Below are 21,660 nucleotides of genomic sequence, written 5' to 3' on the forward strand. Positions count from 1 at the left end.
AGCATCAGAGATGTGTAGTTTAGTTATGCCTGCACATCTTTCCCCAGTCATTTCCCCCCGTGGTCCCCACACCTCAGACCTCCCTTCTCCTTTATTCTTGATCACATAAATACTCTGAGCCCCTTCCCTTCAGGAGGTGGATTTGAGATTTGTTCTCCTGTTTTCTTGCTCAGCTACACTGTAAAGAAGTCTTCCCTTTTCTACAAACCTCGGTGTCTCAGCTTTCTGGCTTCTCTATGTTAGGCAAGATGAATCTGGCTCAGTAGCATATGTATATGTATATAACTGTTTATGATTGTCAATTTATTAGTCTCTCCCACTAGATTATGAATTCTATGAAGTCAGGGACTATATTTTATTCATTTCTATAAACCCCATGTATAGCAGTCAATCAAAGAATTCAAACACGGAATAAAGGAAATAGTGAATTCTGAATATGTTTTGTTCTTTCCAGGAAAATATGTTTCTAAATGGACTATTTTCAGTTAACGTAACCAGAGACTGCTGACAAAACTGAAAAATCACCACTCCTGTTCCTATGAAAGATTTATATTAACAATATGGCACTAAAGAATTCATCAATCATTGTTTCCCTATGTGATCAACTACAATTAAAAAGCCATATTGTCCTCCAAAGATACTTAGAACATCATTCTAACATGACCATAAACTAAAAGTCAAAGCTAATATGAAACAGCAGAATTAAAAAAATATGTTTTCCTGATTATAGAAATGTTGTAGTTCCCCCGGGAAAAATACAGAAGAGCACAAAAGATATAAAGTGTAAATATCTCATCACCAAGAGAGAGCTACTTTTAATATTTTATTTGTAAATCTTTTCTGTTCTTTTTCTGGATTCAGTTCAGTTCAGTTCAGTCGCTCAGTCATGTCCGACTCTTTGCAACCCCATAAATCACAGCATGCCAGGCCTCCCTGTCCATCACCAACTCCCAGAGTTCACTCAGACTCACGTCCATCGAGTCAGTGATGTCATCCAGCCATCTCATCCTCTGTTGTCCCCTTCTCCTCCTGCCTCTAATCCCTCTCAGCATCAGAGTCTTTTCCAATGAGTCAACTCTTTGCATGAGGTGGCCAAAGTACTGGAGTTTCAGTTTCAGCATCATTCCTTCCAAAGAAATCCCAAGGCTGATCTTCAGAATGGACTGGTTGGATCTCCTTGCAGTCCAAGGGACTCTCATGAGTCTTCTCCAATACCACAGTTCAAAAGCATCAATTCTTCGGCACTCAGCTTTCTTCACAGTCCAACTCTCACATCCATACATGACCACAGGAAAAACCATAGCCTTGACTAGATGGACCTTAGTCAGCAAAGTAATGTCTCTGCTTTTGAATATGTTATCTAGGTTGGTCATAACTTTTCTTCCAAGGAATAAGCCTCTTTTAATTTCATGGCTGCAATCACCATCTGCAGTGATTCTGGAGCCCCCAAAAATAAAGTCTGACACTGTTTCCACAGTTTCCCCATCTATTTCCCATGAAGTGATGGGACCAGATGCCATGATCTTCATTTTCTGAATATTGAGCTTTAAGCCACTCTCCTCTTTTACTTTCATCAAGAGGCTTTTTAGTTCCTCTTCACTTTCTGCCATAAGGGTGGTGTCATCTGCACATCTAAGGTTATTGATATTTTTTCTGGGTAGGCACATGCATTTTACCAGCTTTCCTAATGGGTAAAAACATTAGATACGCCATTCTAAATCACCTTGTAACTGGTAATCGGAGTAATTATGTGTTCACAAAATTGCATGACGGTTTTCTGGTTCTCTCCAGGACCTTCACCTCCCGCTTCCGCTCTTTAAGAGGTTGAGGACTAGTCAGAACCAAACTCACCTTGGGCAGGCCAGCTATTCTGTCTCTCTCTTTCTAGAAATAAATGAACTTGGTAGCTTTAAGAGTCAGATTTGGAGAAAGTGAAAGACCACATTTGGTCCTCAAGGCCTGAGCTTCGTGCTCAACAATGTGTTTTAAACAACAGCTTTGCTGTAGGGGATATTATTGAACTACTGGGAGTTTTTAACTCAACTGCTGGAATGGATGAGTCGTACTGTGAGTCAGACTCATTTTCTTATATATAGCCCTCTACAGAGATATGTGGGAAGGACACATCACTGTCAAGCAACTACTCAGGCTTCCCTGGTAGTTCAGCTGGTAAAGAATCTGCCTGCAGTGCAGGAGACCCCGGTTTCATTCCTGGGTAGGGAAAATCCCCTGGAGAAGGGATAGGCTACCCACTCAGGTATTCTTGGGCTTCCTTGCTGGCTCAATGGTAAAAATCCTCCTGCAAAGAAGGAGACCTGGGTTCCATCTCTGCGTTGGGAAGATCCCCTGGAGAAGAAAATGGCTACCCACTCCAGTATTTTGGCCTGGAGAATTCCATGGACAGAGGAGCCCAGTGGGCTACAGTCCACGGTGTCAAAAAGAGTTGGAAATGACTAAGAGATTTTAACTTTTCACATTCTCTGTTTCCAGGCATCAATGCATTTGACACATCTAAGTTCTAACTCTGTGCATCTCATAAGATTAAGGGATAAAGTGGTGACAAATGTGTATACAGACCATATGTTTGGCCACATGGAAAACCACAATATCAACTGAGGGATCCTTTTATATATATATGTATATATATACATACACAGAAAACACACATATATAGTCTAAATATATATATATATATATATATATATATGTATATATATATATATATATATATATATATGCATGCATGTGTGTGTGCTCATTCACTTCAGTTGTATCTGACTCTGTGACCGCATGGACTATATAGCTTGACAGGCTCCTCTGTCCACGGGATCCTCCAGGCAAGAATACTGGAGTGGGTTGCCATTTCCTTCTCTAGCAGATCTTCCCAACCCAGGAGTCGAGCCTGGGTCTGCTGCCTTACAGGAAGATTCTTTACCAAATGAGATATGAAGGGAGCCTATATATGTATAGGGAAGCCTATATACGCCAAAGCCTTTGACTGTGTGGATCACAGCAAACTGGAAATTTCTTAAAGAGATAGGAATACCAGATCACCTGACCTGCCTCCCAAGAAATCTGTATGCAGGTCAAGAAGCAACAGTTAGAACTGGACATGGAACAGACTGTTCCAATCAGGAAAGGAGTATGTCAAGGCTGTTTATTGTCACCCTGCTTATTTAACTTGCAGAGTGCATCATGAAAAATACCAAGCTGGGTGAAGCACAAGCTAGAATCAAGCTTACTGGGAGAAATAGCAATAACATCAGATATGCAGATGACACCACCCTGATGGAAGAAAGCGAAGAAGAACTAAAGAGCCTCTTGATGAAAGTGAAAGAGGAGAGTGAAAAAGTTGGCTTAAAACTTAACATTATAAAAACTAAGATCGTGGCATCCAGTCCCATCACTTCATGGCAAATAGATGGGGAAACAAAGGAAACAGTGACAGACTTTATTTTTTGGGGCTCCAAAATCACTGCAGATGGTGACTGCAGCCATGAAATTAAAAGATGCTTGCTGCTTGGAAGAAAAGCTATGACCAACTTAGACAGCATATTAAAAAGCAGAGACATTACTTTGCCAACAAAGGTCCATCCAGTCAAGGCTATGGTTTTCCAGTAGTCATGTATGGATGTGAGAGTTGGATTATAAAGAAAGCTGAGAGCCAAAGAATTGATGCTTTTGAACTATGGTGTTGGAGAAGACTCTTGAGAGTCCCTTAGACTGCAAGGAGATCCAGTCCATCCTAAAGGAAATCAGTCCTGAATATTCATTGAAAGGACGAATGCTGAAGCTGAAACTCCAATACTTTGGCCACCTGATGCAAAGAACTGACTCATCTGAAAAGATCCTGATCCTGGAAAGGATTGAAGGTGTAAGGAGAAGGGGACGACAGAGGATGAGATGGTTGGATGACATCACCAACTCAATGGACGTGAGTTTAAGTAGGCTTTGGGAGTTGGTGATGGACAGGGAAGCCTGGCGTGCTGCAGTCCTTGGGGTTGCAATGAGTCGGACTTGACTGAGCAACTGAACTGAACTGAACTGATATATGTCCATACATAATATGCTGCTTCTGCTAAGTTGCTTCAGTCATGTCCAACTCTGTGCGACCCTATAGATGGCAGCCCACCAGGCTCCCCAATACCTGGGATTCTCCAGGCAAGAACACTGGACTGGGTTGCCATTTCCTTCTACAATGCATGAAAGTGAAAAGTGAAAGTGAAGTCATTCAGTCGTGTCTGACTCTTCGCGACCCCATGGACTGCAGCCTACCAGGCTCCTCTGCCCATGGGATTTTCCAGGCAAGAGTACTGGAGTGGGTTGCCATTGCCTTCTCCATATATATATACAAAACACAGATACACATACATACATTTGCATGCAGGCACATACACATATATCATCATCATCATCATCATCATCATCAAAAAAGTAAGTTCTAGAACTAAAATATTTGTCAGAATTACTTCTGTTTATTTCATGGCAATTTTGAAAATCCCACATATATTTGCTTTGCTTCTGTTTGATTTTTTGAAATTACAGCATTTTTAATCAGCTGATGTAGTTTAATTCTGATATGGAAGAGTGGCTTATCAATTATTAGACATCTTTCCTTCTAAGTGCTCATTCATTTTCTTTTTAGTCACTCAGTTGCTTAGCTGAGAAATGTCACAATAACTGAATGTGGATTTCGTCAGTTCAGTTAAGTTGCTCAGTCATGTCTAACTCTTTGCAACCCCATGGATTGTAGCACACCAGGCTTCCCTATTCATCACCAACTCCTGGAGTTCACTCAAACTCATGTACATGGAGTCAGTGATGCCATCCAATCATCTCATCTTCTGTTGTCCCCTTCTCCTCCTGCCTTCAATCTTTCCCAGGATCAGAGTCTTTTCCAGTGAATCAACTCTTTGCATGAGGTGGCCAAAGTACTGGAGTTTCAGCTTTAGCATCATTCCTTCCAAGGAACACCCAGGACTGATCTACTTTAGAATGGACTGGTTGGATCTCCTTGCAGTCCAAGGGACTCTCAAGAGGCTTCTCCAATACCACAGTTTAAAAGCATCAATTCTTCAGTGCTCAGCTTTCTTAATAGTTCAACTCTCTCATCCATACATGACTACTGGAAAAACCATAGCCTTGACTGTATGGATCTTTGTTGGCAAAATAATGTCTCTGCTTTTTAAAATAAATGTTATTTTTATGTCATCCATCCTTTCACTCTGAAATGTAAATGATGTTTATTCAATCATTGTCATTCTTTGAAAATTTATATATTCTTACTTATAGAAAATATAGCTCATAATATATATGCTATGATAATCCTTTGCTAAAGATGGTTGATGCACATTAATCACTTTAAATATTTTTCTAATTAAAAAATATACCCATGAGCTTTATTACATGTTTTAAAGAATATTTTTAGATAATGAATAATTTAAAAATTGCATCCCAAATCAATTACACATAAATGATTCATATATAAAAACAAAGTGAAATAAATGCAATTACCTGAATATGAAGGTTACATCAACCAACAGGATAGTATTTGTAGTAGATACTATAGTGTTTTGCCCAGATTCCTGAGGATCAAGATACTTATTCATAAAAATAAATTATATTAACCATATAAAATGATATCTGAATATTTATGATACAGCAAGTGATAAGATAGGCATGATCTTTACTCTCCGTTAACATAGACTTCATCAAGGTAGGTCAATTTGAAACAATAAACTTGATGATTAATTTAAAAAGAAACACAGGATACACAAGAAACTTAAATGTAATATCCCAACTTTTGCTCTCAGAATAACAAGAAGACAATTTCTTGAATTTCAAAATTTCTTTCATTGATGGAAGTTCCTAAAATAGACAGAAATATAATTTATGATTTCAGTATGGAAAATAAAGTAGCATCTCACTCAAGCTCATCTGACTTCAGTTGTCTTGCCATATGCCTCTGCTCCCAGCTTTCTTATGGTTGGGTCAGTCTCATTCTTTAAGAACTGGCCCCATTCCAGTCTTTCTCTATTTCTTTAGGCATCCTGATTATTTTCATCATGGCATTTGATACTACTAGTAATCATTTGATATTTTTTATTGCCTGATTTTTATTCCCAAATGACAGGAACAATATCTGTTTTGTTTACCTGTGTATTATGTAGCAATTTTTATAAAGTGGACATGTAGTTTATTCTGAACAAATTTTTGATGAATAAATGAATGAATAAAACTCAAAGGCAACGAGATAAGGCTGAATTTTCAGTTATCTCAGAGACTATAAATGATACACTTACCCATTTGACCACTGTTTATTAAATATGAACAGTGAAGTCCCAAGAGACTTCATTTGTTATTTTTTAAAAAGTTGTATGGTTGGATAAGTTTGGCAATCATTGACTTAAATAAACATAATCTGATTCCTTTGGGTTTCTCAGTATATCTATATCTATGTATCTATAACTGTATCTTTATCTCCATGGAGTATAGTTTGAGAAATGCTTACTTACTCTGTTAGAATATTAAGTGATAGATCACAGGACTTTACAATCTAGTTTAGCAGTGACCATGGCTGGATCTGATTCAAAGATGGCCTCAGGAAGGCACTGGGACATGAATTGACCATATTTGTTGTGTCGGCATCCTTTGGAGATTGGTAGACTTTTATGTAAAGCTACTTCCTAGTTATAGCAAAGACTTCTGCAGTCTGAGAAAAAAGAGAGAAATGATCAGTCAACTTCCTGCTCTGATCCTTGCTGAACTGTGGCCCGTGCTGTCCCCCTAAGGCCGCTGCCTGTGTTCTTTATGATTCATCCTGTTGAGAATTTTATCTCTTAAAAAATCCTTATACCACACTTGCTATTTTTCTGTTGAAAGTGGCTTGCTGGTCTTATCTCTGCCCTCCAGGAATCCTGTATTAATATTCTACATAGGAAGAGATATTTTAAGATCAAGAGGAGAAGATGCTCTCCCATCATCTAGACAATTTGTGCTCAGAGTTCATGTCTCTGCTCAATGGGTGATCTTGCTTTATGGGTATAAACATAAAACTCTATGCAGTGACAGAGATACATACCTCTGGCAAGGGTCATCTGATCCTCTCCTTCTGCAGGTGGTCTAATAGTCAACTTATAAAGAAGAAGAAAAAGAGGTTCTCCCGACCTTCACCTCAGTGTGGCCACCATCTGGTAATTCCCCCTCTCCTGGTGACACAGGTCTCCTGGGTTAACCTTGTGGGACCCACAACTTCCTAGAGCTGTGTTCATCTGGAACAGGAGAGTTGGTGAATGGATGGGAGGCTTCCAAGCTCCAGACTCTTCCACTCAGCCTGTACAGTGCCACTTTTATGTCCCAAGGCCTGATGACGGCATCCTCATCCACCTTTCTAGAGTGGCCTGTATCTGTGTATTACTAATAACTAAAAGTTAATTTGATGATAGCAATAATTTTCCAAATATTTTTTTGCTTCCATTCTGAGCTAGCCTATGTATTCCAGCCCTATACTGTGGAAATGAATTCATCAAGCATGGTGGGAGGCTACCATGTCATCTCTCATGAAAGGATTATAGTATGGGTCACCCTTTCCTTAAAAGTACCCCTTAGCTGCTAAGAATTCCTAGGGATTCAGTTTGCCTTGCAAATGTCTAACATTCTCTTGAAGGCAGCAATTTTTTGATCAGAGTGACCAGCGCTTGAGCTTTACAACAATGACCATCACATGTCTCTAATTTGGAGTCAACCCTTATTTTTTATCTTTAAATAGAACCCCCAAGTGTTAGAGGCATGAATGATAGTGTTTTCAAAGTATTTTTAGCTCTATGAAGTATTGGGCTATTTCCTTCTTATGATAAGGTTATTGTGAGAATGTAATAAAATATGTAATGTGCCTTGCACATTACTTGGCATTTACAGGGTACTCAGCAAGTTTTAATTATTTCCTCTCCCATCAATCTAGTGCTAAGAAGATGAAAAATATATTTGTATGCTTGCTTCCAGTATCTAGTTTTTCTGTACCAAAAGCCTGATGCTCCTGGGTCAGAATTCTAGTAGTTGTAAATTAGAAATTAAATTCTTCTGTAGGTTAATGAAGATAGGGAGGAAGTTGGGGGTTTCTCTTTTGAACCATATTTTTAGGCCTTTGAACAAAGAACCAAACTGCACAGACTGAGTATTCACGTCCCTGTATCTCACTGACATGCAGCTGAGGTAATACAGCCAACATTCTCAGCCCTTCCATGTCAGTGGCCTATCATCCCTTCTTTCTGTGAGGGAGGCAAATGGTATTCTTGATCCTGATTACCTGGATGAATATTGAAAAATCTCTTCAGGCTAGAGTCCTAGAGAAATTGAAAAAGTCCCTTTTCCATTCGAAATGACTTAAACAGTGAGGCTGGAACAAAGGAGTAATCTCTTCGATAACCATCTCACCTTCCTGTCACTTGGAGTCCAATTAAATAAATGACTGCCTGATCTTTTGTCAATTGTCAGCAGATCTGGCTTTCACTTTTAATCAGTCTGCACATCATGTGGCCTTTAAAATTTTTTTTCACCCTTTCCTTTGTCCATAAATATGAGAGTAGGAGTTTAAAAGAGTAGGTTTAAGAATGAGATAAATATGCAGATATCTGTAAGACATTCTTCATATTCTTTCTGAGTCACCTTTCCTGTGCAAAAATAATTAGGCCACTGATTTAACTTGTCAGGAGCACTGGATGACTTCCACATGCTGGGAGACTTCCATTCTGGAAAATGTTTTTAAGGACTGTTTTTTCTCCTTTTTCATTGCTAGTCCTATCTTTATAGCACACAACTTCCTTTTAAACAACAAAGCACGCTCCTTACCTGGAAATTTGTTGGAGGAAAAACAGGTGCTTGAAAACAGGAATGAATTGTCTCTCTCTCAATGACTTGGGAGCCTGTGCTCCTAGTCTGTGGGTATGGTCCTGTAATGAGTGTTTCTATGTTACTCAGATCAGTTGAGATCTGATTCTTTTTCTCAAGAAAAAGTCCTTGACTCAAAGAGAATTGCAAGTCAAGGGGATACCAGAAAGGAATACAGAAATGTTAACAAGAGAAGAAATAAAGGTTCAGTAACATTCACAAGGACTGATCTGCAGTGTTAATCCATACGTGCACAGTCTTTACTTCTTTCGTACCCTGCAACACAGGCAGCAGTACCATTAGGAAGGGAGCCTGGAAATCCATATCTTTTCTGGCAGGAGTACAGATGTCCCAGCACCAGAGAAATGTTTATCATCTTTTCTTTGCCTTCAACTCAGATGAAAATGGTAGCTTTGATTAATGTGTGTCAAGACCAAAAGTAAAATAACAAAGGAGAGTTAAAAATACCTTGTAAAACTTCTTTTCAGCAATATGACTGACCAGGTATCTTATTACCACGTCCCAAATGTTGGTAGGCAAAATTTAACAAGACACTTTGATTGCATGGTTGAGTTTTAAAGACAGAAAGGGAAAACTCCCATGAGAGGAAGGTGAAAATCAAGCAGCTGAACTGTCTTAGGGGCACTTGCTGGATTTAGTGACCAGGCTTTAACTTCCCCTTGGAGTGGGAGACAGACTTGTTCTCTGTAAGATGGGACATTAATTAACTTTAACTCCATATAAAACCAGAATCCTAACAATTGGTGAAAAGATGGGCTAAGAAAAAAAAGTATATGTGCCAGCAGAGATAGACTATGAGAAAAAGTATCTATATTTGTGGTAGATAGAAGAAAAAAATGTCACCCCTGAGAATTTGTAACCCTAGATCTGGCCTCAATTCATTCACTGTTTTGAAAAGATGTTTGCCTCTTGAGTACTTGTGATGATAATGAATGTTAGCGTTGTCCCCAGGACACACTACACTGATGCAAAAGTTCTGTAGGGCCATGATCTCTGCACTGGACCAAGAGTAAGTGTCATTGGAAGTACTACAAAGCAAATTTAGGTCCTCTAAGAACTTAAAATAATGAGAAAGCAAGTTTCATGTTATTTTCTTTAAAGATGTAGTGCAAATCATTATATAAAGAAGAAATGAAATAAAAACATGATAAATTAATAAACTATTAGAATGAAGCAGACAGGTTTAGAAAGAACTGAAATACAGTTTCAAAAATGAAAAATACAGCTGTTTCAATGAATCATTTAGTAAGTTGAAGAGTAGATTAGACACAGTGAAGAATCAATTTTTGAACTAAAAGCTAGACATAGCAAAAATCCTTCAGGAAACAGCAAAATTAGAAAAGGATAAACTGTGAGGGAGACTAAAAGATGGAGAAGTGAATAAGGAGATCTCACATACATTTAGCATGTATCCAGAGAGAGAAAACTGAAAAAGGGAGAAGCAATATTCAATGAGATAATGAGTCAGAACTTTCCAGAATGGAAGAAAGAAATGATTCTACAAAACACAGATAGTCCTAAGCAGGATACATTTAAAAAAAAAGAAAGAAAGAAAGAAAGAAATCCCCATGTAAACACATTTTAATGCAACTGTACTACACCAAAGACCTTAGAAGCAGCCAAAAAGAAAGACAGATTACTTACAACAAAGCCAGTTTTGCACTAACAGATTTCACAAAAACAATAAAAGGGGGGAAATGCTTGAAATCTAAAAATGGAGTAGAGACCTCAAGTTAACTGTTTGAGATAAATCCAAATAAGCCAGTATTTACAATAAAAATTACTAGACTAAATCTATCACAAAATTTTACTTCACTGAGGATTTTCATGTGATTTTTTTTTCTTTTCTGGTTAAATAATAAGAATTAGCCTTGTACTATCACCAAGGCCACATTCATTCATTTAGTCCAGTTCAGTTCAGTTGCTCAGCCATGTCCGACTCTTTGCGACCCCATCAATCACAGCACACCAGGCCTCCCTGTCCATCACCAACTGCCGGAGTTTACTCAAACTCATGTCCATCGAGGTGATCATGCCATCTAACCATCTCATGTCATCCCCTTTTCTACTTGCCCTCAATCTCTCCCAGCATCAGGGTCTTTTCAAATGAGTCAGCTCTTTGCATGAGGTGGCCAAAGTATTAGAGTTTCAGCCTCAGCATCAGTCCTTCCAGTGAACACCCAGGACTGATCTCCTTTAGAATGGACTGCTTGGATCTCCTTGCAGTCCAAGGGACTCTCAAGAGTCTTCTCCAACATCACAGTTCAAAAGCATCAATTCTTCAGCACTCAGCTTTCTTTATAGTCCAACTCTCACATCCATACATGACTACTGGAAAAACCATAGCCTTGACTAGATGGACCTTTGTTGACAAAGTAATGTCTCTGCTTTTTAATAACCTGTCTAGGTTGATCATAACTTTCCTTCCAAGGAGTAAGCCTCTTTTAATTTCATGGCTGCAATCACCATCTGCAGTAATTTTGGAGCCAAGAAAAATAAAGTCTGCCACTGTTTCCACTGTTTCTCCATCTATTTGCCATGAAGAGATGGGACCAGATGCCATGATCTTCATTTTCTGTATGTTGAGCTTTAAGCCAACTTTTTCACTCTTTCACTTTCATCAAGAGGCTCTTTAGTTCTTCTTCACTTTCTGTCATAAGGGTGGTGTCATCTGCATATCTCATGTTATTGATATTTCTCCCAGGAATCTTGATTCCAGCTTGTGCTTCTTCCAGCCCAGCATTTCTCATGATGTACTCTGCATAGAAGTTAAATAAGCAGGGTGACAATATACAGCCTTGACATACTCCTTTTCCTATTTGGAACTAGTCTGTTGTTCCATGTCCAGTTCTAACTGTTGCTTCCTGACCTGCATATAGGTTTCTCAAGAGGCAGGTCAGGTGCTCTGTATTCCCATCTCTTTCAGGATTTTCCATAGTTTATTGTGATCCACACAGTCAAAGGCTTTGGCATAGTCAATAAAACAGAAATAGATGTTTTTCTGGAACTCTCGTGCTTTTTTGATGATCCAGCAGATGTTGGCAATTTGATCTCTGGTTCCTCTGCCTTTTCTAAAACCAGCTTGAACATCTGGAAGTTCACAGTTCAAGTATTGCTGAAGCCTGGCTTGGAGAATTTTGAGCAGTACTTTACTAGCATGTGAGATGAGTGCAATTGTGTGTTAGTTTGAGCATTCTTTGGCATTGTCTTTCTTTGGGATTGGAATGAAAACTGACCTTTTCCAGTCCTGTGGCCACTGCTGAGTTCTCCAAATTTGCTGGCATATTGAATGCAGCACTTTCACAGCATCATCTTTCAGGATTTGAAGTAGCTCAACTGGCATTCCATCACCTCCTCTAGCCTTGTTCATAGTGATGGTTTCTAAGACCCACTTGAGTTCACATTCCAGGATATCTGGCTGTAGGTGAGTGATCACACCATTGTGATTATCTGGGTTGTGAAGATCTTTTTTGTACAGTTCGTCTGTGTATTCTTGCCACCTCTTTTTAATATCTTCTGCTTCTGTTACCTACATACCATTTCTCTCCTTTATTGAGGTCATCTTTGCATGAAATGTTCCCTTGGTATCTCTAATTTTCCTGAAAAGATCTCTAGTCTTTCACATTCTATTGTTTTCCTCTATTTCTTTGCATTGATCACTGAGGAAGGCTTTCTTATCTTTCCTTGCTATTCTTTGGAACTCTGCATTCAAGTGGGTTTATCTTTCCTTTTCTCCTTTGCTTTTCACTTCTCTTCTTTTCACAGCTATTTGTAAGGCCTCCTCAGACAGCCATTTTGCATTTTTTTGCATTTCTTTTTCTTGAGGATGGCCTTGATCCCTGTCTGCTATACAATGTCACAAACCTCCATCCATAATTAATCAGGCACTCTGTCTAGCAGATCTAGACCCTTAAATCAATTTCTCACTTCCACTGTATAATCATAAGGGATTTGATTTAGGTCGTACCTGAATGGTCTAGTGGTTTTCCCCACTTTCTTCAATTTAAGTCTAAATTTGGAAATAAAGATTTCATGATCTGAGCCACAGTCCGGTCCCGATCTTGTTTTTGCTGACTGTATAGAGTTTCTCCATCTTTGGCTGCAAAGAATATATTCAATCTGATTTTGCTGTTGGCCATCTGGTGATGTCCATGTGTAGTCTTCTCTTTTGTTGTTGGAAGAAGGTGTTTGCAATGACCAGTGCATTCTCTTGGGAAAACTCTATTAGCCTTTGCCCTACTTCATTTTATACTCCAAGGCCAAATTTGCCTGTTACCCCAGGTGTTTCTTGACGTCCTACTTTTGCATTCCAGTCCCCTATAATGAAAAGGACATCTTTTTGGGCTTTTAGTTCTAGAAGATCTTGTACGTCTTCATAGAACTGTTCAGCTTCAGCTTCTTCAGTATTACTGCTCAGGCATAGACTTGGATTACCGTGATATTGAATGGTTTGCCCAGGAAACAAACAGAGATCATTCTGTCGTTTTTGAGACTGCATCCAAGAACTGCATTTTGGACTCTTTTGTTGACTATGATGGCTACTCCGTTTCTTCTAAGGGATTCCTGCCCACACTAGTAGATATAATGGTCATCTGAGTTAAATTCACCCATTCCAGTCCATTTTAATTCGCTGATATAAATATAAATAAATTGACTTCTTTATTGCCAATACATAGTAGGCACTCAGTTTTATGTGTCAAAAACAAAAGTGAATGAAACTGGCACAGATTTTGTCTTCCTGGATTGCATTAATTCATAAAGCCATTTGCTACCTAACTATAATGCATAAGATATTTCTTAAAAGACATCTCCAGGTGAAAAAGCTTCCAAGCCAAAGATATTTTCTCAATTTTCCTGTAAGAAAATAAAAATTTTCTCATTTTTATTTGTTCAGTTAAAAGAAAATAAAAAATAGCTAAGCTTGGTAAATAAGATTAAGAATTCTACCTTTAGGACATGATCACAGTTTGTAACACTTTTCCTTCTGAATTAATGATCTCTGAAAGTATCAGAGATCATTAACATTTCTATCAAAATACTCTAGTGAGAGTTGAGGAAATATTAGATATGCGATAATTTATTGGGTAATCATATCTTACTAGATAAAGAAATGATCAGGAAATTAAGGAACTGCTAGAGTTTATTTCCAGAATTTGTCTATTAAAGTGTCTGAAAGCTCCTCAGGAGTAGGGATGTGTCTGCTCTGATTACTAATCTATCTCCAGCATGTAGCATAGTCCCTGGCATGAAATAGGTGCTCAATAAATATTCATCTGGCTTCCTTAGTGGTTCATTGGTAAAGAGTGCCTGCAGTACAGGAGATGCGGGAGACATGGGTTCGATCCCTGGTTTGGGAAGATTCCCTGGAGTATGAAATGGCAACCCTCTCCATATTCTTGTCTGGAAAATTCCACGAATAGAGGAGCCTGATGGGCTGCAGTAAATAGGGTCACAAAGAGTTGGACGCAACTGAGTGCCTAAGCAGCAGCAGAAGCAGTATGTTGCGAATGAACGACCACAGCAAGTTGACTAAATTGCACCACACAAGGCCAGTGAGAAAAATGAAAAAAAAAAAAATTACTTTCATTTCTACAATTCTAGGAGATTGGAGAAATAAATAAACTAGAACATAGGATAGACTTTTGACCTTTTAAGTGAAACTCCATAGGGATTAAACTGTGATTATCATAGATTTAAATGATTTAAATAGTTTAAATAATCTGATAGATTTAAATAATCTGAATCATTTCTTCACCCAACTATATCAAATACCAGTATGAGTATATAAAATTCAGTCTTGCCATACTTGTCAATTAGAGTCACACATGGGCAAATTTTTTGTGTTTGGGATTAAATGGGAAATGCAGTCTGTATAATGTGAAAGAAAATTAAATACAATGGCTGTCTAAGTCTGATGAAAAATACCCTAACATTTGCTGATCTCTTCATTTTTGTTGTTGTTGTTGTTGTTGTTGTTGTGGAGAATGAGCTCTGGATCAGCATAAAACAGTAACATTTATGCCAGAAAATTCAGTCTGGATTTTTAAGCCAGGAATGATCATATCATAATCTTACTTGAGATCTAATTCATCTCTAAAACAAAGCCCTGATGGGCCGAAGAGTGCTTTCTTTGACCTTTTGTGTATAGCACCTGGCATAGTTGGCCACTTGTGGAGGAGGGTCCATTTTCTTTGTTACAGTGATAATGGTAAATAAGAGCCTGTTCAAAAGATATGAAGAATCCACAGCATGAAATGGACTTTGCAATAGCAAACTGCTGCAAGGGCAAAAGCTCATTATTTAAAAATCTTGGGGGGAAAAAGTCATCAATAAATAGTGAAGATCATTACCAACTGGTTTCAGCATAAAATATATAGGAAATGGATGTCTTAAACTGATTTGGGTTTTAAAAATTGATGCTAGTGATAATTTGCATGCATGAAATCATGCCCACATACCTAAACTGCAGGAAGAGAAAGAAATGGGTAACTAAGGTAATCTCAGCACAAGATGGTAAAGCAGTTAGTTTGCTCAAATCAAAATAAACACTAAAACTGGCCATGTAGGTGAGTTACGTGAGAGTATAAGTATGGGAAAGCATACATGTATTAAGCTCTCAGTTGCTAACTTTTAAAAAAGTGAACCTATTTTAAAAATAAGAGGGAGATAGGAATTTGGAGCAAGGGCCAGGGAGTTACTTGTTTGGGAAAGTTACTTGTTTGAACTTGCCTGGGGTCCTCTGGGGACCATTTCTGTTCTAGGGTATCATCACTGCAAACACTGTGAAATGATATCTTTTCCAGAAGATCCAGAATAATCATATGCACTATTTCTTAATTCATCGTTATGAAGATCAGAATTTTTTTCCTTTCCCCAAATAAATAGAGCAAACAGAATTCAAATGCTTTTAACAACCTCTCATCACTGCCCAATTGTAATGACTGAAGACACATTGAGTCTTTAATTATTAGCAATCTGGCTAGCAATTCATAACAAAGTCTACTTGCTAATTGAGATGAAATGCATTTTGTCATCTACAAATTGAAACAATATTGCTATGCATGCTACAATATTTGTTTCTCTCTTTTCAGATCCTAATATGAAAAGATCATTAGTTTAGCGCCATTTGGTCATCATACCCTCTCTGAGTTTCAGAGCAATTCCAAGGAAATCAAAGTTATTCTGATACAATGCACTCAATCTGTTGAGCTCCACTCATTAACTTTGGAAATTAAATGGGTGTGCTTAATAATATGAGCTTTCACCACTCTCCAAGCCTTCAAATTGGAACTGAAAAAAAAAAAAAAGGCATTACATAAATCCATATTGGGAAAATGTGAATAATGCCAGTGTTCTTTTTTGGTAGGGGAGGGATTCTTCAAGGGCAAACCAAATTGTTTCTGTTCTATATGCATAGGTTGGAGAGAAGCAGCTTATCAAAAAGGCAGGAAATAAAAGAGCAGGGTAACTATTATAGAACTTCAATTTAGAATTTTTGATTTCTTTGTGTTCAGCCTATAGCTCATGATGGTGCATCTGAAAGTCACAAAAATCAATGAGAGGGTTTTTGAAGACACACAGCATGAAGGACCAATCTGCTGCCTTAATGCCTGACACCTCAGAGCTGAGAAGGAGGTTAATCAATACATATATATTTTGGATTTAGATGTATTTCAGGTTGGAATATCTTCTTTGAAGGATGTGGATATGACTAGATTATTGGCCTCAAAGTCTCTTCCTGACCACAGTAGGTCTATTTTCTCTTTCATTTGGTGAGTCTAGAAAAAAACAGCAGAGGAATGCCCTCAGTTTTATCTCAGCATTCACGTGACGCAGCATGAAAGAGGAATGCGCCAGGAAAGATGAGAAAAAGGCAGTGGTGAAAAAGTTTCCAATGAATTGTGAACTCTTTCTTCCCTTATGTAATCGTTTGTGGTGTAATCCATAGCATTGAAAGTTATGCTTTTCCGTTTCTGGTACTTTCTATAATAAGAGTTCATTGGCCTTACCTGGGGAAAGAATTATGCCGACAGGCAGTAGCCAGCAGTTACCTGAACAATTTCATCTTCCGCACTCTGTCATCTTGTATCCCAACCATTTGTCTCTGCGTCATCCTATCCCTTAAAGACATGAGACTGCCATCTTTTGGTGGTCTTCTGTGTGCTATCATTAACATAGTCATTTTCTTTGCTATACAGATGACTCTATGACTGTTTATATCATTTAAATATGTTTGTCTTAGGCTTCAGGAATAAAAATTCAGATTTGGTCAACAAAATGGAGAACTGACTGCATGCTGACAGTTTTACCATTTTTTTTTCTTTTGATGTGTTCATATCAACCCATCTGTGTTGTAGGTATTGCAGTGGAATAAAAAATTACTTGATGATTCATTTCTAGAATCAGCACATCAGGCAAATACTGTATATAGTCAAAACTTCACAAGAAAAATTGTTTGAATTGCTCAGAAAGTGTAATAAACATGATTTTGTGTATACAATTATACATAGTAAAGTGAATGTCACCAGTATATAATGCATGCAGAATGATTATATATAATGAAATATGCAGATATAAAATATAATTTTACAATGTCTTTAATTATGTAAAAGAGAACCATTTGGTTGGCTCTTCAAAGTTAAATGTGATATAATATCTCTACAAATGAGATAATTAAAACTCAGATAATATATATCCCACCATACATTATAAGAAAAAAATTAAATTGTGTACTTATATTTATTCTGAGTGTAAACTTAATATTATGAGACTGTAAAGCATGTAGAAAAGACAAATATATTGGAGTACAATACTTTTCAAAAGGATAAAATTCATCTGACTTGTGTGCTGATATTTGTTGACTCATTTATTGATTGTAAAGTATTTATTTTCTTGTGCTTGCTCCCTCTCCTGATGTTGTCTCTTTGAACTGATTCCATATTTCAGCTCATTTCTTTTCTCTTTTTCCAGGGAGAATTTAAATAACATATAATTTGTGTTAGAAAAAAATTCTTAATACCTTGATATGTCTACAGCTCAAGAAAATCTGTGAAAACAAACTTTAAAAATAGGTGTGATATTTAATAAAACATGTTCTATCACTGGGCTTCCCAGATGGCACCAGTGTTAAAGGACCTGCCTGCAAATGCAGAAGGCATAAGACACATGGGTTCAACCCATGGGTTGGGAAGATCCCCTGGAGGAGGAAATGGCAACCCATTCTAGTATTCTTGCCTGGAGAATCCCATGGACAGAGGAGCCAGGTGGGCTACAGTTCATGGGGTTACAAAGAGTCAGACACAACTGAAGCTACTTAGCATTCATGCACACAGTCTATCACTCTTGAACAAAGAACATCAGAAATATACCTTTATCAAAGTTAAATCTGTTAATATTATTATTGATACATACCAATGTAGCTGTAGAGTGTTTTGAGAAAGATGGAGTTAGGGAAATGTACTTGCAGGCTGGAATTGATCATATGGGCCAGGCTTCTCAGGAACTAGTCAGAATTTGTAAATTAGGGAGTTTTCCAATTAGAGATTTTATGAATCTAGGCAAAGTTAAGTCAGTTTGTACTTTGTCTTGGAACATACGGGTCTGAATGAAGTGAGAAATTTGAGCTTAAATAATTTGCTTGCATGTCACAGTGGTGGCTTAGATGGTAAGGTGTCTGCCTACAATGCGGGAGATCCGAGTTCAATCCCTGGATTGGAAAGATCTCCTGGAGAAGGAAATGGCAACCCACTCCAGTATTCTTGCCTGGAGGATGTCATGGATGGAGGAGCCTGATAGGCTATAGTCCATGGGGTCCTAAAGAGTCGGACACGACTGAGTCACTTCACTTTCACCGGTTTTGTGAGTGAGACCGTTTTCCAAGTTATTGTATTTCAGTTCTTAATACCAAAATGATTTCATTTTTGGCAGTCTTGATTCTACAAAGATAAAATTTGTGATTCCTCGCTCTTTGCCTCTAACAGTTGTTTTGTTTTCTTCAAATATTTATAAATGATCAGATACGTGGCAGACACTGCACTATTGTGACCTGGAACTTATAATCTAGCTTTCTGCTTTATTGATTATACCAAAGCCTTTGACTGTGTGGATCACAATAAACTGTGGAAAATTCTGAAAGAGATGGGCATACCAGACCACCTGACCTGCCTCTTGAGAAATCTGTATGCAGGTCAGGAAGCAACAGTGAGAACTGGACATGGAACAACAGACTGGTTCCAAATAGGAAAAGGAGTATGTCAAGGCTGTATATTGTCACCCTGCTTATTTAACTTCTATGCAGAGTACATCATGAGAAACACTGGACTGGAAGAAACACAAGCTGGAATCAAGATTGCTGGGAGAAATCTCAATAACCTCAGATATGCAGATGATACCACCCTTATGGCAGAAAGTGAAGAGGAACTAAAAAGCCTCTTGATGAAAGTGAAAGAGGAGAGTGAAAAAGTTGGCTTAAAGCTCAACATTCAGAAAACGAAGATCATGGCATCTGGTCCCATCACTTCATGGGAAATAGATGGAGAAACAGTGGAAACAGTGTCAGACTTTATTTTGGGGAGCTCCAAAATCACTGCAGGTGGTGACTGTAGCCATGCAATTAAAAGACACTTACTCCTTGGAAGAAAAGTTATGACCAACCTAGATAGTATATTCAAGAGCAGAGACATTACTTTGCTGACTAAGGTCTGTCTAGTCAAGGCTATGGTTTTGCCTCTGGTCATGTGTGGATGTGAGAGTTGGACTGTGAAGAAGGCTGAGCGCTGAAGAATTGATGCTTTTGAACTGTGGTGTTGGAGAAGACTCGAGAGTCCCTTGGACTGCAAGGAGATCCAACCAGTCCATTCTGAAGGAGATCAGCCCTGGGATTTCTTAGAAGGAATGATGCTAAAGCTGAAACTCCAGTACTTTGGCCACCTCATGCGAAGAGTTGACTCATTGGAAAAGACTCTGATGCTGGGAGGGATTGGGGGCAGGAGGAGAAGGGGACGACAGAGGATGAGATGGCTGGATGGCATCACGGACTCGATGGACGTGAGTCTGAGTGAACTCTGGGAGATGGTAATGAACAGGGAGGCCTGGCGTGCTGTGATTCATGGGGTCGCAAAGAGTCAGACACGACTGAGTGACTGAACTGAACTGAACTGATAATCTATCTAGACAATGACTTAATTATATGATTAAACCAACTGTGGTTTGGCTTTCCTAGTCCATGTGCGGGTTAAAATAAGATTTTAGGCTGCTGCCAGTCCCCTCATCCTCACAGCTGCTGCTGCTGCTGCTGCTGCTGCTAAGTCGCTTCAGTTCAGTTCATTTCAGTTCAGTTCAGTTGGTCAGTCGTGTCTGACTCTTTGCGACCCCATGAATCGCAGAACACCAGGCCTCCCTTTCCATCACCAACTCCCGGAGTTCACTCAAACTCATGTCCGTTGAGTCAGTGATACCATCCAGCCATCTCATCCTCTGTTGTCCCCTTCTCTTCCTGCCCCCAATCCCTCCCAGCATCAGGGTCTTTTCCAATGAGTCAGCTCTTTGCATGAGGTGGCCAAAGTATTGGAGTTTCAGCCTCAGCATCAGTCCTTCCAAAGAACACCCAGGACTGGTCTCCTTTAGGATGGACTGGTTGGATCTCCTTGCAGTCCAAGGGACTCTCAAGAGTCTTCTCTGGCACCACAATTCAAAAGCATCAATTCTTCGGTGCTCAGCCTTCTTCACAGTCCAACTCTCACATCCATACATGACCATTGGAAAAACCATAGCCTTGACTAGACGGACCTTTGTTGACAAAGTAATATCTCTGCTTTTTAATATGCTATCTAGGTTCAGTTGTGTTAAGTCACTTAACTTGACATGTGTGCTAAGTCATGTTAAGTCGACTAGGTTAAGTCGCTTCAGTCATGTCCAACTCTGTGCAACCCCCTAGACGGCAGCCCACCAGGCTCCTCCATCCCTGGGATTCTCCAGGCAAGAACACTGGAGTGGGTTGCCATTTCTTTCCCCAATGCATAAAAGTGAAAAGTGAAAGTGAAGTCACTCAGTCGTGTCCGACTGTTAGTGACCCCATGGACTGCAGCCCACCAGGCTCCACCATCCATGGGATTTTCTAGGCAAGAGTACTGGAGTGGGTTGCCATTGTCTTTTCCAATCCTCACAGCTAGCTAACTGCCAACTCATGTCTCCACAGGAGACCCTCCAACACTAGCAGGAGGAGATGCGTGCAAGTCTTTCAACTCCGCCATCTTGAACTAGAAGGCACAACTGAATGATTTTTAAGATCTAACTGACTTTATTCAATGGAAGATTTCAGTTACCCTAACAGGAAAATGTCAGTTACTGACCTCCACAAGAAGAGTGGTACCTTTCACTCCCAAGCAGGAAGTGCAACTACTTTACTCCTCCAGTAGGAGGAAGACCTCTTTCTTGCCCATCCACAGATGCAGTCAGTGAGAAACACCTCAGCTCAGCCAATGAAGAGCTGTCTTCATCTGAACTTTTGCTTTTCTTCGGTGAACTTTTTTTTTCTTTTCCCCTTACTGATGACTTGTATATTGTCACCCTGCTTATTTAACTTATATGCAGAGTACATCATGAGAAACGCTGGACTGGAAGAAACACAAGCTGGAATCAAGATTGCTGGGAGAAATATCAGTAACCTCAGATATGCAGATGACACCACCCTTATGGCAGAAAGTGAAGAGGAACTAAAAAGCCTCTTGATGAAAGTGAAAGAGGAGAGTGAAA

This window comes from Ovis aries, chromosome 8 (genome assembly GCF_016772045.2).
Source record: "Ovis aries strain OAR_USU_Benz2616 breed Rambouillet chromosome 8, ARS-UI_Ramb_v3.0, whole genome shotgun sequence".
In the NCBI taxonomy this organism is placed as follows: domain Eukaryota; kingdom Metazoa; phylum Chordata; class Mammalia; order Artiodactyla; family Bovidae; genus Ovis; species Ovis aries.